At 35.8% G+C, this 13893-nt stretch overlaps 2 long non-coding RNA genes across 3 annotated transcripts; one reads left to right on the top strand and one right to left on the bottom strand.

Moving 5' to 3' along the window:
• Positions 1 to 6583: 6583 nt before the first annotated feature.
• On the top strand, positions 6584 to 7508 carry LOC116164124. Its single transcript, XR_004143813.1, has 3 exons — positions 6584 to 6882; positions 6935 to 7065; positions 7117 to 7508. It is a non-coding gene; the product is annotated as an uncharacterized LOC116164124 (long non-coding RNA).
• A 5179-nt stretch (positions 7509 to 12687) lies between these two features.
• LOC116165157 lies at positions 12688 to 13860 on the bottom strand. 2 transcript variants are annotated; one of them, XR_004144090.1, is made up of 3 exons: positions 13324 to 13846; positions 13141 to 13271; positions 12688 to 13089 (listed from the first exon to the last, which is right to left on the bottom strand). It is a non-coding gene; the product is annotated as an uncharacterized LOC116165157 (long non-coding RNA). The 2 variants fall into 2 exon arrangements; XR_004144089.1 differs by having other exon boundaries at positions 12688 to 13271; positions 13324 to 13860.
• Positions 13861 to 13893: the final 33 nt, after the last annotated feature.

Raw genomic sequence — 13893 nt, 5'->3', positions numbered from 1 at the left:
AGCGAGCACAGCAGTCTTGAAAAATGATTTATAACCGTAAAATAGTATTTATCACTCACGAATACACAATTTAGAACAGCGCGAACTATTTATTACTTCGGCGTCGAAAGTGGAATTTCACTGAAACGCAATTCGTTTAACTTATACAGCAAACGCTCCGTCTTTCCTCAAAGATCTCGAGCGCTTCCGAAGGAATTCGGACTATTCTAGAATGTTCTGGAACAAACACTTCATATTTCTCGAGAAGGTTACGTCATATCCGCCCTAGTTCATTTCATGGTGCCTCGATGTATATCGAGATTTTTGAAATTTTCGAGTTTTCTGCATCAATAACATTGCATAGACAGAAAATGCAATTCACTTCTTGTGCGTTCGAGTATGCAGAATGCAAAGCATCTGACAGATTGGTTAATTTAGTACTTACCTAAGTAAAGTAGGAGTAGCTAGTTTTATTTGAAATTAGATAAATTGCGCGTTCGACGCTTACTTATAATTTACAGGTCGGTGAAGTTAGAATGATTTCGCCAGAGAGTTGTAAGCACAGTTCGTATCTAAATGCGGTTTTTTGTCAGTGTTCAGAAAAAAACTGGTTGAGCCATTTTTTTGAAATTATAAACATAATAAGAAAAGCTATTTTCCCTGGTCTATTACTACGAGTATCTAATGTAGGTAGTTCCTTATTAGTAGGGCGCGGATTTTTAGGTGCTAAAAACTTCCAAAATATTTATTTTTTATGTGCTTAAAAACATTAAAATATTTACTAAAAACTTAAAATTATTTTGACAATTTTCGCGAAAAAAACGGAAAGGAGACAAGTCTTTTATTCACCAATAGTAGCTGTAAGCTGAACATTACTTACCAGGAGTTTCTTTAGCATTGCAATGTATAACAAAAGGCATCTCCAAATTATCGATCACAAGTGATTGTCGATTGTCTCTGAATAATAATTTGTACTGCGAGAAACACCGTTTCACGTCACAGGAAGTAAGTCTTGCGTATTTTAAGAGAGGGTTCATGGGATGTCGCTAAAATGTACATGTTTTTAAATTCAATTGTATATTGGCTATTGTTGAAGAGTAAAGACGCGAATTTAGTGCTCGATTTAACTTAAGACACCTTACGCACGGTATGGTCTTGTCCAACTTTACAACTGTCTACTTTAACAACGAACAAATCTGCAGTGTTGAATTGAAACAGTACCTACCGAGTCAGATAGATAAGAAAGCAGCCAGTCAAAAAATTACGGGTCGCCGCATACAAAAAACAGAACTTGTCAGCAGGTCTAGAATTTGCGGAAGTGTTCCGCCGTCCGTAATCCGCTGTTATGAAAACTAGCCTTAATACGGTTGATTGACGTAAAAAATTTTTCTACAAAAAACCTGAATACATTTTTGCTCTAAATTTGGGAAGCCGAATACAGGAGAGGTGATCCTGTATAAGATTTTTAAAGAGTAATTTGAAGTTGGGATCTGATCGTCTTCGCATTTACTGTTTTAATGACTTATGAAGAACTTTAAATTTCCGGACACGAAGTTCTATTTTAGATTAATGTTGAGGTCGGAGTATGCGTGCAGTTCCCTTATGTCTCCCTTACGGTGAAACGTTTTGGTGGATAAACACAGTACACCACGAATATAATATTACCTCATAAATAAATTCAATTCCAAAAACCATCCACGAATGCGGATATATCTTACCAAAATTTACGAGTTATTTACAATTAAAATAATGCAGACCATATTGCTGGATGCAAATCATTTGAAATACATTAAGAATAAAGCACAATAGAGTTTGTTTCCCTGCTCGAGGACAATAGTCTTTGCCCTTTTGCGAACAGTGCCTGTAGGTACTTTATAATGAAATGATGGTACTGGTCCCGCCAATAATTCATATTGTTATCCCAATAATTCATATTGTTATCGCCTCGGTTATCGCCCATCGTTCTAGATTGGCATCTAATTATTATTGAACTACAATTAGAATTACCATCAAACCTTGACTACATGGATAGTTAAACACGATTATCTCATCAATTTTTTTCATTTCTAATTACCCTCCGAATGAATAAAGTATTTTACTGTTGTATATATCTAATATATTCGTTTATTTATTAAATTCACAAAGAGGTTATGTTAATTACACCGCGTCACCGCTAAGTGATTACGGCAATTACACACAATATTTGAAGGATGTGAGAAGTAACAAAATAATTCCATAAATTCCGAATGCTAATTATTACCGGATTTTACATTGTGCATTGTAATACCAAATATTAAAATTTCGAGCAGGAATAGGAGACATTCATTCATCTTTCAAGGTCCCAATTCTTATTTTTCAAATAATTTTGCAAATTAGAAATAACTCGGTGAATATAGTCCTGTCTTTTATCGTCGCTTTTATCTGTTAGTTGGAACCTCGGTTGGAACTTTCCAAAATCTTTTTCGTGGTCATTACCATTAGTATATGAATCAAATGATAGCAACAATCCTCGCCTATAGGTATCTGAAACTCACCAACCCAAATTTACGGGAACTTTTTCTTTTCAGCGCATTTCAAAAAAATTAGAAAAAAACCAATGCGCTAGTGCTTTGTCGGTCTGTTATGGTAAGATGCCTTAATCAACTGCTGCATAGGTCATATAGGTATCAAACTCTAAAGGCGCGGCCACACTATACCGAATGGTGTTGTTCATCTTGTTCTATTCGATTTTTCTGTTCGTATCATTCTATTCGTTACCTCGTTCGTTACTATTCGTCATGACGTATTGTTGTGTGGATAAGTTGAAAGTGGTGAATCAATCAATCAATACTTACACATTTATAGTGGAGGTGGATAACGGTTCGAAGCATCGCTCAGTTATCAAACGGTGTTCAGTCAACAACAACTAAAATTCTATAACCCCCACATTTTATGTATTTTGCCCGTCTCACATTGAACAAATTGTTTATTTACACGAATTTATTTGCTCTAATTTTCGGTATCTTTTATGGTAAAGGAATTATGAACCGAGGGGTCTAGATGCTACACTCTGTATATAATACATTATTAAGATCCATATTTTTATCAATATCTATACACTTTCTTGTTGCACGATCATAGACATATGATACGTTTAAGGCTAGTACGATGGCGATTTACATATTTACAACATCAAATTTTCTTTGAAAGCGACACGCAACAAAAAACGCTAAACAAAACAGTTCCATCAGCTTGATGTCTAAAAGTTAAATTTTGGCAATAAAATTTACTTGAATTGTCAATAAAATATGCAAGTAAATACGAAATAATACGTGATTGAAATGCGCTTACGTAAATCGTTTACGATTACACTTTTCACTTGCTGAATTTTGGCAACGTTTGGATCTAATTTTAGTGGGTTTTCCTCGGGGTTTTCACTACTGTTGACGTACATCACATACAAAAAATTCGGAAAAACAGTAAAATGTTTTTGAGCTATGACACGAATGCAGCCACATAACTGCGTCCGCGCTATAGTAGGATTGGTGACCCACCGTCCCGTTTTTAGTGCAAACAAGTTTTACACGAATGCCATTGGTATTTTTGTATCGATTCGATTTTTAACACTACATTGAAGTGTATGTTCATTGATACTACGGATTGGACGGCAAAACATAATGGGATAAAAGTAACATAAATTCAGACGTAATTTTTACACTGAGTACGACATTTCACATTTGCAACGGATTTTTAGCATTGGAAATGCTTATGTTTTGTATGGGTATGAATTTACCAGGTTTGCCCAGTAGAAAAGAAGACAAGTGGTGTCGCGTCTCATGTTGATTGTACCGTACTCGACTGCAATCGGTAGATTCAGGAAAAGTCGCGGATACTGGTACCTACTTATTTAACAATGCGCATGGGTTTTGTTAATTCGAATTTAAAATTCTCGTATATCGCCCGTGATAGTATTATAAGCATGTTACGCCGCTTATTATTCAGAAAGTTTACGTTTGTGACACGAGCGAGCTTGCGAGCGAGTGGAGCAAGATTATTCCGTGTGAATAAGGGTTATTTATGGCTTTATACGTTATCACTTCCAATGTCTCCGATGGTTGCAAGGATTGCGAAATCTGAGAATTTTTTAAATGAAGAACTGGTTGTATAAGTTACAACTCAATAGGTACTATACTATCGAATTTTGTAAGTGGCCCATTCTCCTCTAACAGGCGCAAATTTCTTCGAATGTCTCTGGACGGAATTCAGATCAATTCTTTCAGTTTTTTTTATAAAAGATCTTTGTCAAATATCTTTTATGGTCTAATACCGGACTTAGGTTAATTAAAAAATAATGGAAAGATCGGATTATATATAACAAATGCATATATCAAATTGTAAAAATTAACAAATATTTTAAAAATTGAAAATTGCGAAAATCGAGAAAATTCCGAAAAATGAAAGTGTAAAATTCAAATAAAACATAAGTTTATCAACATTAGATAGTCAGAAAAATTAAAAAAATTAAAATTTCAAAATTTTTCGAGATATTTTGAAAAATTGAGAAAATTTAAAAACAACAAATGTACACAAACATGAAAAGATTATCTTTACAAAAATCCGAGGATTAAAAACATTCTACGATGTATTTAGAAACTTTTAGTAATTAAAATGTCAGCTTAGAGCACATTTAACAAATTATATCTAAAAACCGAGCTAAAAACTAATCTGCAACGGTGTAGGCAAACTACCGTTAGGATCACAGACCATCAACGGGTTTCGATCAGTTTCGATCTCCTACGGAAATGTGCTTCCCCCTCTACTGGTTTCTCTTTTCAAATAGTACCATTGAATAATAAAGATTTATTATTCAATGATAGCACCTTGGATAGTACACAGTGAGCTCAGTCATTTCAAAGAGAATACAGCTTCATAAAACATTGCCTATTCGACTATTTCGTACTTTTTTTCGAAAATTCAAAAAGTAACACATTAGATTTCACTTATACATATTTAAACGTATATGCTTTGTTTAAACATAATAAAAGGCGCGCAGAATGTTGCAAACGTTACAATAGATTAATTAATATTATGAATTCTTCTTTATTGACTTCTGACATTTTAATATAGTTTCTCAAATCGCCCTTGATTAATCAGATAAATTGTCAGCAATGCTCTAAAATCGAGTCTAAAATATGTACGATGTGAAAATCAAAAGAAAAGTGACCAGAAGCTGCGCCGCTTGTTTGGGACCCGATTTTTGTCATAATCTCTTCTACTGTAACTTCTGACATTGTTCACATACTTTGTTCTATACCAGGGGCGTAGCCACAAATATGACATGTCCGGGTGGGGCTATAGCCCCAATCGGACATGTCATATTTGTGTACAATTAAATCAATTTTTGCGAAATGGAACTGAATCGTACGTAGGTAGCTGATTTTTTATCACCGCCTTCGACAACGTACGCACATCAGCCCCTCCCAAACCAAGTTCCTGGCTACGCCACTGATCTATACGCAAAATTTTTCGGTATTATTAGCAACTCTACTGAAAATTTCTTTTACTGCATCTTCTCAAGGTCCTGGATATCTATGTAAATTTTCTATGGAACGCCAATTTACTATTTATTAACTGCATTTTAAGTATAGCATTTTAATTGGTTACGTTTATATGCCATTGTAATAAAATGGTTTTGTTAAATTAAAATCCACATTTTCTTGGAGTACGATAGTAATTTAAATAGTTTCCTTTGTAACATGTCACAAAATAACGACGTTTATATGACGAATCCCGTAGCACCACTTCAGTTTTTAATGCCTGTAAATACTATAAATTGCATTTAAAATGCGATAGGTTTATTTTGAATGCTTTTTCTTTGCGATCATCTACATCACAAACCTATTTAAATGCTGGTGTGTACAAGATGCGTTTTACTATTTATTATACATTTATAACGTATACCAAAATATTTAAATAACAATTGAATTGTTACCAACAAATTAAACATGTCAAAAAAATGTTAGCCAAATGTATGCAAATGTAGGAAATGTTAATATGGATTTTAGCGTTTGAATCCTAAAACACTACAAGATGACAGAGATGAATATTAAACATTGCCAATTTAATTGTCATGCATCAAAATAAATAGCAATTTGTATAAAAGATTTAAACACATAACGCATTTATTTGGAACTGTCCAGCTATACCAGAAGTGAAATACATTTGCTGCTGTGTGTAATTGAATTGATATTAAATAAAATTGAGTCGAGTATGTTTGCATCCAAAAAAAAATGTAAACCATTCTCATGCGTATATCAAATTAAATCGCATGCATTGAAATTCGTATATATGCACTTTAAAGAACAAACGTTATTCACGTATGGGATTAAAATAGATACCCGTTGCGACATTACCAATGGAAATAAAATTATTCGTAAGGTATGGCATAAAAATTAAATCGAAGTTTAAGATGTAGCATTGAATTCCAATGTATTTAATAGTGCATCTTTTAATTCAAATGAACGTCGAATTATTTTGTGAATCATTTCTATGCGATACACCGCATTAAAATACATTGCATTTTAAATGTGCTTATACATACATGATACAATGGAAATTCGGTCTGCATAAAATGTATCGCATAAGAATGAGACACAAATTTAATGTATCAAATGGAAATGGTATGAATGAAAATTACTCTGCATGCAAATGCGCAGTTACGTTAGAGAAGGAAAGTAGCCGTAGGTCTTAGGTACGTTTTATTTGCGGTTGCGCAAAAACAAAACAGCTGTTATTGATTGTTACTTACATCGAACGTATAAATGGATTAATTAATACGTTCATCAATTTTGAGAAGGCAAGGGATTTATTGGGTTATTTTCTGTCGGTCACACGTGACCTTTACAGTTTTTACGTACATATTCGGTAAGTCCAATTTTACGATTCCTTTTATGATAACAGTAAACAATGAATGTAGGATTTGCACCTGCTGCGCAATATTGTTTAATATAAAGCAAGAAAAAGGCCGATGGAAATCGAAAGATGTGCAAGAGGCGCCGGGTCCCCTTAACAATAAATTGGAGGTGTACGCTGTCGCTATAAAAATAGGTAATCTCAAATTTCACTTATTCTTACCTGTAATGCAAATTGAGTGAACAGTTACAGGTTCGTGGGAATTAATAATGGATAAAGAGTCCAGAGATAAACCGTTAGTTAATGGAACGAAGCTCATGTTCTACGACTCTTGTAAGGAACAAGCACATCGACAAGTTGATGCTCCTTCGTAATGGAAATTGTGTCGAGTTCAATCGTGATATATCTACTAACACGATAAGTTAAATATGTAATCTCCATTGAATGAGAGATTTGTATATTTACAAGATGCTAATACATGTACCTGTGTAGAAACACGAGCATGTGAGACATTGTTAGACACGTATCTCGTTCTGTTTGATGGGTGCACCGTAGTATGTAAACGATGACGTCGCTAACAAAGTTACACAAAGATTGTCAAAAAAAATTTGTATCCTGATAATTAAATGATTATCCTATTCGTCATCTGGAAGCGTTTATTTCAAAAGTGAACCACACACCGAGAAATGTAACTTCCCTACATACCAAAAGGCAGATTGAAAGAGAAGTCCTCGCAGGGATGATAGAAGCGTAGTTCCTCTTAACCCTTCAGTGGTGACGCACGGTCTCTCAGACCGACGAAAAGTATTTTTCAAATTTTTATAAAAACGATGCAGCGCATGGCACTGCTAGTTCTGCTAGCTTAATATTTTGCGTGTCTGAGACCAGACGAACAACTTGATGAAGCAAGCCGTTCTTTGACAATTTAGTGCCGTGAGTAATTGGCCGCTTTCCGGTGCATTGATGCTACGAAAATTCTAGTCAGCGCAGCATTGCAACGCGCATCCCCCCATAAGCTTAGTATTGTGTATAATTCAATTTAGTTATGTTCAGTGGCGGTCCCAGGGGGCCCGGCTCCCCCCCCTATTGTTCATTTTTTTCATCAGATTTATTCTTTTCCGTGTTGGGACAAAGTTCGGGTTTGGGCCCCTCCCTTTACCAAATCCTGGGACCGCTACTGTCAGTGGCGGTCCCAGGGGGGGGCCACGGGCCCCCTCATTCATTTTTTTCATTAGATTTCTTTCATTTTTTTCCATGTTGGGGCAAAGTTCGGGTTTGAGCCCCTCCCTTTACCAAATCCTGGGACCGCTACTGGTTATGTTACAAGAATAAAATTTATTTTTCGATTTATATGCCTTTATTTATTGACTGTACTTTTTCCTTTATTTTAAGCCAAGTTACATGCGTAGTAACTATACGAAATCAAGCCAAAATCAAATTCGGTCTCTCAGACCGAGGTCACCACTGGTGTTCCAAAATTTCACGTCACCACTGCAGGGTTAAAAACCCCTGTTAAAGTTTTTCTAGAAATGCTCCAGAATTTGAGAAATAAATTTTTAAAGTTGACCACGCACATACTTCTAAATAGAACACCTAACTTTGACATCGCATTAAAGAAGTTACAGAGAGGTTGGAAGAAAACCCCCTATAGGGGTGATAGAAGGGATGTTCCCCTTTAAAACCCATGTTACAGTTTTTCTAGAAGTGCCCCAGAATTTGAGAAATTAATTTTTAAATTTGACCTTGCACGTACTTCTAAATATAACACCTAATTTTGACATCGCATTAAAGAAGTTACAGAGAGGTTGGAAGAAAACCCCCTGTAGGGGTGATAGAAGGGATGTTCCTCCTTTAACACCCTGCTCGCAGTTTTTCTGGAAGTGCCCTATCATTCGAGAACTTATGAGTGTGTTTGTTCATTCTTTTAAATGTGAACGTTGTGATTTAGGTAATTTTTGCTGTGCATGCGTGAGTTGTGGTTATGAAGCCGATTTTGCGTGATGATTGATGTCATTCACTTGAAAATGTTTGTTTATAATTTTCGGTGAAGTCCCAGACTATAATATAGGAAACCACGATCACTGCTTTTTTCATTCCATAAGAATCTCTCTTTTTGGTTATGTTATTGTGATCCTGTATATTGTACCTATAACGGTAGACAACTGCTATTTGCATTGCATGTAAGTGCACGTGCACGGCGTAGTAGTTACTGTTATGGAGGTGGTTATTGACAGTGGATCTATTACCTACTTAAAACCTTATATCTATCTGTATGTACGTGTGCGTTTACAATGAACGTATACAAAAATTCTTTTAAATGTGAACTTTGTGCTTTCTGTAATTTTTATTGCGCATGCGGGAGCTGTGGTTATGAACCCGATCTTGGCGGGCTAACGCCAACTTCAAAACACACCGGAATATTTGACCATATTCTGTAGTGAGGGAATGCCAAACTAACATGGCTGCCTATTTGAATATTCTCGCTTAAGTTTCCCGCGAGAATCTGTCACTCGGGGGCCACTCCGAGTGCACTAAGATCGTGATCGTCATGTAGGACACCTACGTTGTGTAATAACTGGGTTCTCAGCAGGCACTGAGGGTGTTTTATGGATAAGGAACACCAAAAGTAAAAATAAATAGCTGATTAAGTTTATATTGAATCTAATACCAATACGATTACAGAGTGACCCGCATAATGGTTTTTAGCGGCGCCCCTGCAGAGGGTATTAGGTGGTTCTATACTACTCCGGCATTTACCTTACGAATTGGAAAACTGCAGGAAAACCTAATTCGGAGTAGTCCTATAATAAACATCTAATGTACAGCACTTTTGAGCCCCCTCGAAACCGGGGTAAATACTATACAAACACGCTATGAGTAACCAAAATGGAATCGAGACATTCTCCAGGTATTACAACACATCATCAGGCAAAACTAAGAAGTGTTAAATATACCTCGACGGCCGGGAGGATTACCCAGGCCCTGTAGACATGGGCTAAAGTTGTTGGGTTCGGAACGAGTGAAAATGTTAGTGTTAGGTTCACCAAGGCCCGTATAAACTTGAATAACTCGATCCCCTCTAAACAAGCACACTTCCCTCTTGATTACTCCAGTCCCAAATAAGCAAATATAATGAAATGCAATGAAATAATCGAGAGTGACTAAAAAGCACAATACGCAAATATGTACACATGCAAGTATGTACAGCACAGATACAGCCCTACCGACAATGAAACATGACTGCCAATACCAACAAATGTTACACATTAAGAGGTACAAGTGATTGAATCCAGTAAGTACATAAGTAAAGAGTTACAATCTACATTCAAGTTATGCACATTTATAGATTAATTGAATAAAGCAAATACCTCACCTGATACAAAAAAGCAAAAGGACACAGTTAAGGTATAACAAAATATTTCAAGACAAGCCGTACTTTACACTTCAGCCGGTTACAAGACAAAGACCATGAACACACATGTCAAATCCTATTTATTGAACAACCCAAGCCATTCGGTAATTTGATCTGCTAATACCCCTAAAAACCTCCCGAAAAAAAATTCTCAAAAGAAGGATTTGCGTAAATCGCAACATTCCTACACTCAAAATGTGCGATTCTCCCATAAGCTCAATAATAAATTTGGGAAAAATGGCGGAAATGAGCATATGGCCACACTGTCTTTATAGAGTCACTGTAATATGGGCACCGACAGCATAATACCTATTGGGCATTTACGAAAACTGGAGCGGTAGATCCACGATGGAAAATGTCGGTAAACATTTGATGATGACTGATGAGATGCGGTAACTTTGGTGCATGCCTGTTTATAGAACAATGCTTTTGTCATGTGTAAATGTAGCGCATAAATTTATAAACATATAGAGTAGGAAACAAAGATAGTTCCACAAACAGAACACCCTTCCCCATGTCAAAGGGTGCTGATAAATTATTAAACACAATGGAATAAGTTTCAATCTATAAAATGAACTAAAAATGCCGAAAATTACGATTTTTAGAAATAAACAGATATAGTTTCATCTGTCAAATCGCTACAGCGTTGCCGTCGTGACACACTAATTATCTTAAATTTTCTTATTAGGCCGTTTAATTTCAACTTATAATAGTTTGTTTTTCACCACCTTTATAAATATTTAAAAATCCATTTAGATCCTTTCTATATATCTATTATTAATATTAATTAAAAAATGGTTTCGCGAAATGTGACAAGTTCGCTTCCTGCAATATTTACAAACACGACGAGATTATGGCGCGTTTTGATAAGCATCAAGGCATCGCTATCTTTATTTCTTACTCTGAGATAAACAGCATATACCTACAAGGCTACATTAGCATATACTTACTACCATGAAAGTGTTTCGTAAGATCTAAGGTTTCGAATATAACAAAAAATGTACACAACGGAAGTCCTCTTGATAATTATTGAAGGAAAGCCAAAAAGATTGCAAAGTGAGGTTACAACTCTTGCACCTTTTTTTAGTGGCGCGCGTGGACCAACCAGATGAATACACTCCAATTAGTGATCCATTTCGTTAATGTGATCGGTACATATGGTAATAAAAGAACACTGTAAAATAATTACCTATCACATTTTCGAACGCTACGGTATATATACCGGGATCTACAGCTCCAATTTTTGTAAATGCCTCATAAATATATTACACCAATAGGCCTTCTAACCACCTCCATAACAGTGGCTACTAAGCCGTGGACTTGAATTTGGTTGGAAGTGGCTGACACATAGAAATTACCGTTAACAGGTACAATACACAGGACCACAAAAACTTATAACCAAAACGAAAAATTATGAAATGAATAAATTAGTAATCGTGGTTTAATATACTATTTAATCTGAAGACTTCGCCGAAAATAAATTACCAAACCTGTCGGCTGTCATGTGATTTAAGCTGAATTTATAGTTCCGTACCCGCAACACCGCACCGTACCGTAACGTTTGGAATTACTTGTTGCGCGTGAACATTTATAGTTCCCGTTTACGTTGCGTTAGAACGGTTACGGTACGTAGGAAATGCCCAAATCTATTCCTTACGGTAAATCGCGCTAACGCGCCTGTCTTCGATAGTACTCGGATAATTCAAACAGTTGAGTTTATCCGGACGTTCGTTTCGTTTATTTACAGTAATTATTGACACTTTGTTGGTTATTATTATTTTGAAATGCACGTTACTCTTACTGACAGATGACATACAATGGCAGATAAATACGCAAGCTCATCTCTTACCACTACGGTAACTATAAATCGCATAATTTTCGTTAACGTCAGATTTTACGGTTCCGTTCTTACGGCTACGGAACTATAAAGCCGGATCCGGCTTTAATGTGAATAACTGCAACAATTACACAAAATCGGCTTCATAACCACAGCTCCCGCATGAGCAAAACAGATGACCAAAATCACAACGTTCACATTTAAAAGAATGACCAAAATACCCTTAATCATTAAGTTCTCGAATTTTAGGGCACTTCCAGAAAAACCGCGAGCAGGGTGTTAAAGAGGAACATCCCTTCTATCGCCCCTATAGGGGATTTTCTTCTAACCTCTCTGTAACTTCTTTAATGCGATGTCAAAGTTAGGTGTTCTATTTAGAAATGTGCTAGGTCAAAAAAATTAATTTCTCAAATTCTGGAGCACTTCTAGAAAAACTTTAACAGGGGTTTTTAAGAGGAACTACGCTTCTATCATCCCTGCGAGGACTTCTCTTTCAATCTGCCTTTTGGTATGTAGGGAAGTTACATTTCTCGATGTGTGGTTCACTTTTGAAATAAACGCTTCCAGATGACGAATAGGATAATCGTTTAATTATCAGGATACAAATTTTGTTGACAATATTTGTGTAACTTTGTTAGCGAATGACACGTCTTCGTTTACATACTACGGTGCACCCATCAAACAGAACGAGATACGTGTCTAACAATGTCTCACGTGCTCGTGTTTCTACACAGGTACATGTATTAGCATCTTGTAAATATACAAATCTCTCATTCAATGGAGATTACATATTTAACTAATCGTGTTAGTAGATATATCACGATTGAACTCGACATAATTTCCATTACGAAGGAGCATCAACTTGTCGATGTGCTTGTTCCTTACAAGAGTCGTAGAACATGAGCTTCGTTCCATTAACACGGTTTATCTCTGGACTCTTTATCCATTATTAATTCCCACGAACCTGTAACTGTTCACTCAATTTGCATTACAGGTAAGAATAAGTGAAATTTGAGATTACCTATTTTTATAGCGACAGCGTACACCTCCAATTTATTGTTAAGGGGACCCGGCGCCTCTTGCACATCTTTCGATTTCCATCGGCCTTTTTCTTGCTTTATATTAAACAATATTGCGCAGCAGGTGCAAATCCTACATTCATTGTTTACTGTTATCATAAAAGGAATCGTAAAATTGGACTTACCGAATATGTACGTAAAAACTGTAAAGGTCACGTGTGACCGACGTAAATAACCCAATAAATCGCTTGCCTTCTCAAAATTGATGAACGTATAAATAATCCATTTATACGTTCGATGTAAGTAACAATCAATAACAGCTGTTTTGTTTTTGCGCAACCGCAAATAAAACGTACCTACGACCTACGGCTACTTTCCTTCTCTAAGGTAACTGCGCATTTGCATGCAGAGTAGTTTTCATTCATACCATTTCCATTTGATACATTAAATTTGTGTCTTATTCTTATGCGTTACATTTTATGCAGACCGAATTTCCATTGTATGTATAAGCACATTTAAAATGCAATGTATTTTAATGCGGTGTATCGCATAGAAATGATTCACAAAATAATTCGACGTTCATTTTAATTAAAAGATGCACTATTAAATTCATTGGAATTCAATGCTACATCTTAAACTTCGATTTAATTTTTATGCCATACCTTACGAATAATTTCATTTCCATAGGTAATGTCGCAACGGGTATCTATTTTAATCCCATACGTGAATAACGTTTGTTCTTTAAAGTGCATATA

This window comes from Photinus pyralis, unplaced genomic scaffold (assembly GCF_008802855.1).
Source record: "Photinus pyralis isolate 1611_PpyrPB1 unplaced genomic scaffold, Ppyr1.3 Ppyr1.4_LG2, whole genome shotgun sequence".
Classification (NCBI taxonomy): domain Eukaryota; kingdom Metazoa; phylum Arthropoda; class Insecta; order Coleoptera; family Lampyridae; genus Photinus; species Photinus pyralis.
Note: the sequence above shows the minus strand (reverse complement) of the source record. Positions and strands in the feature narration are given on the sequence as shown.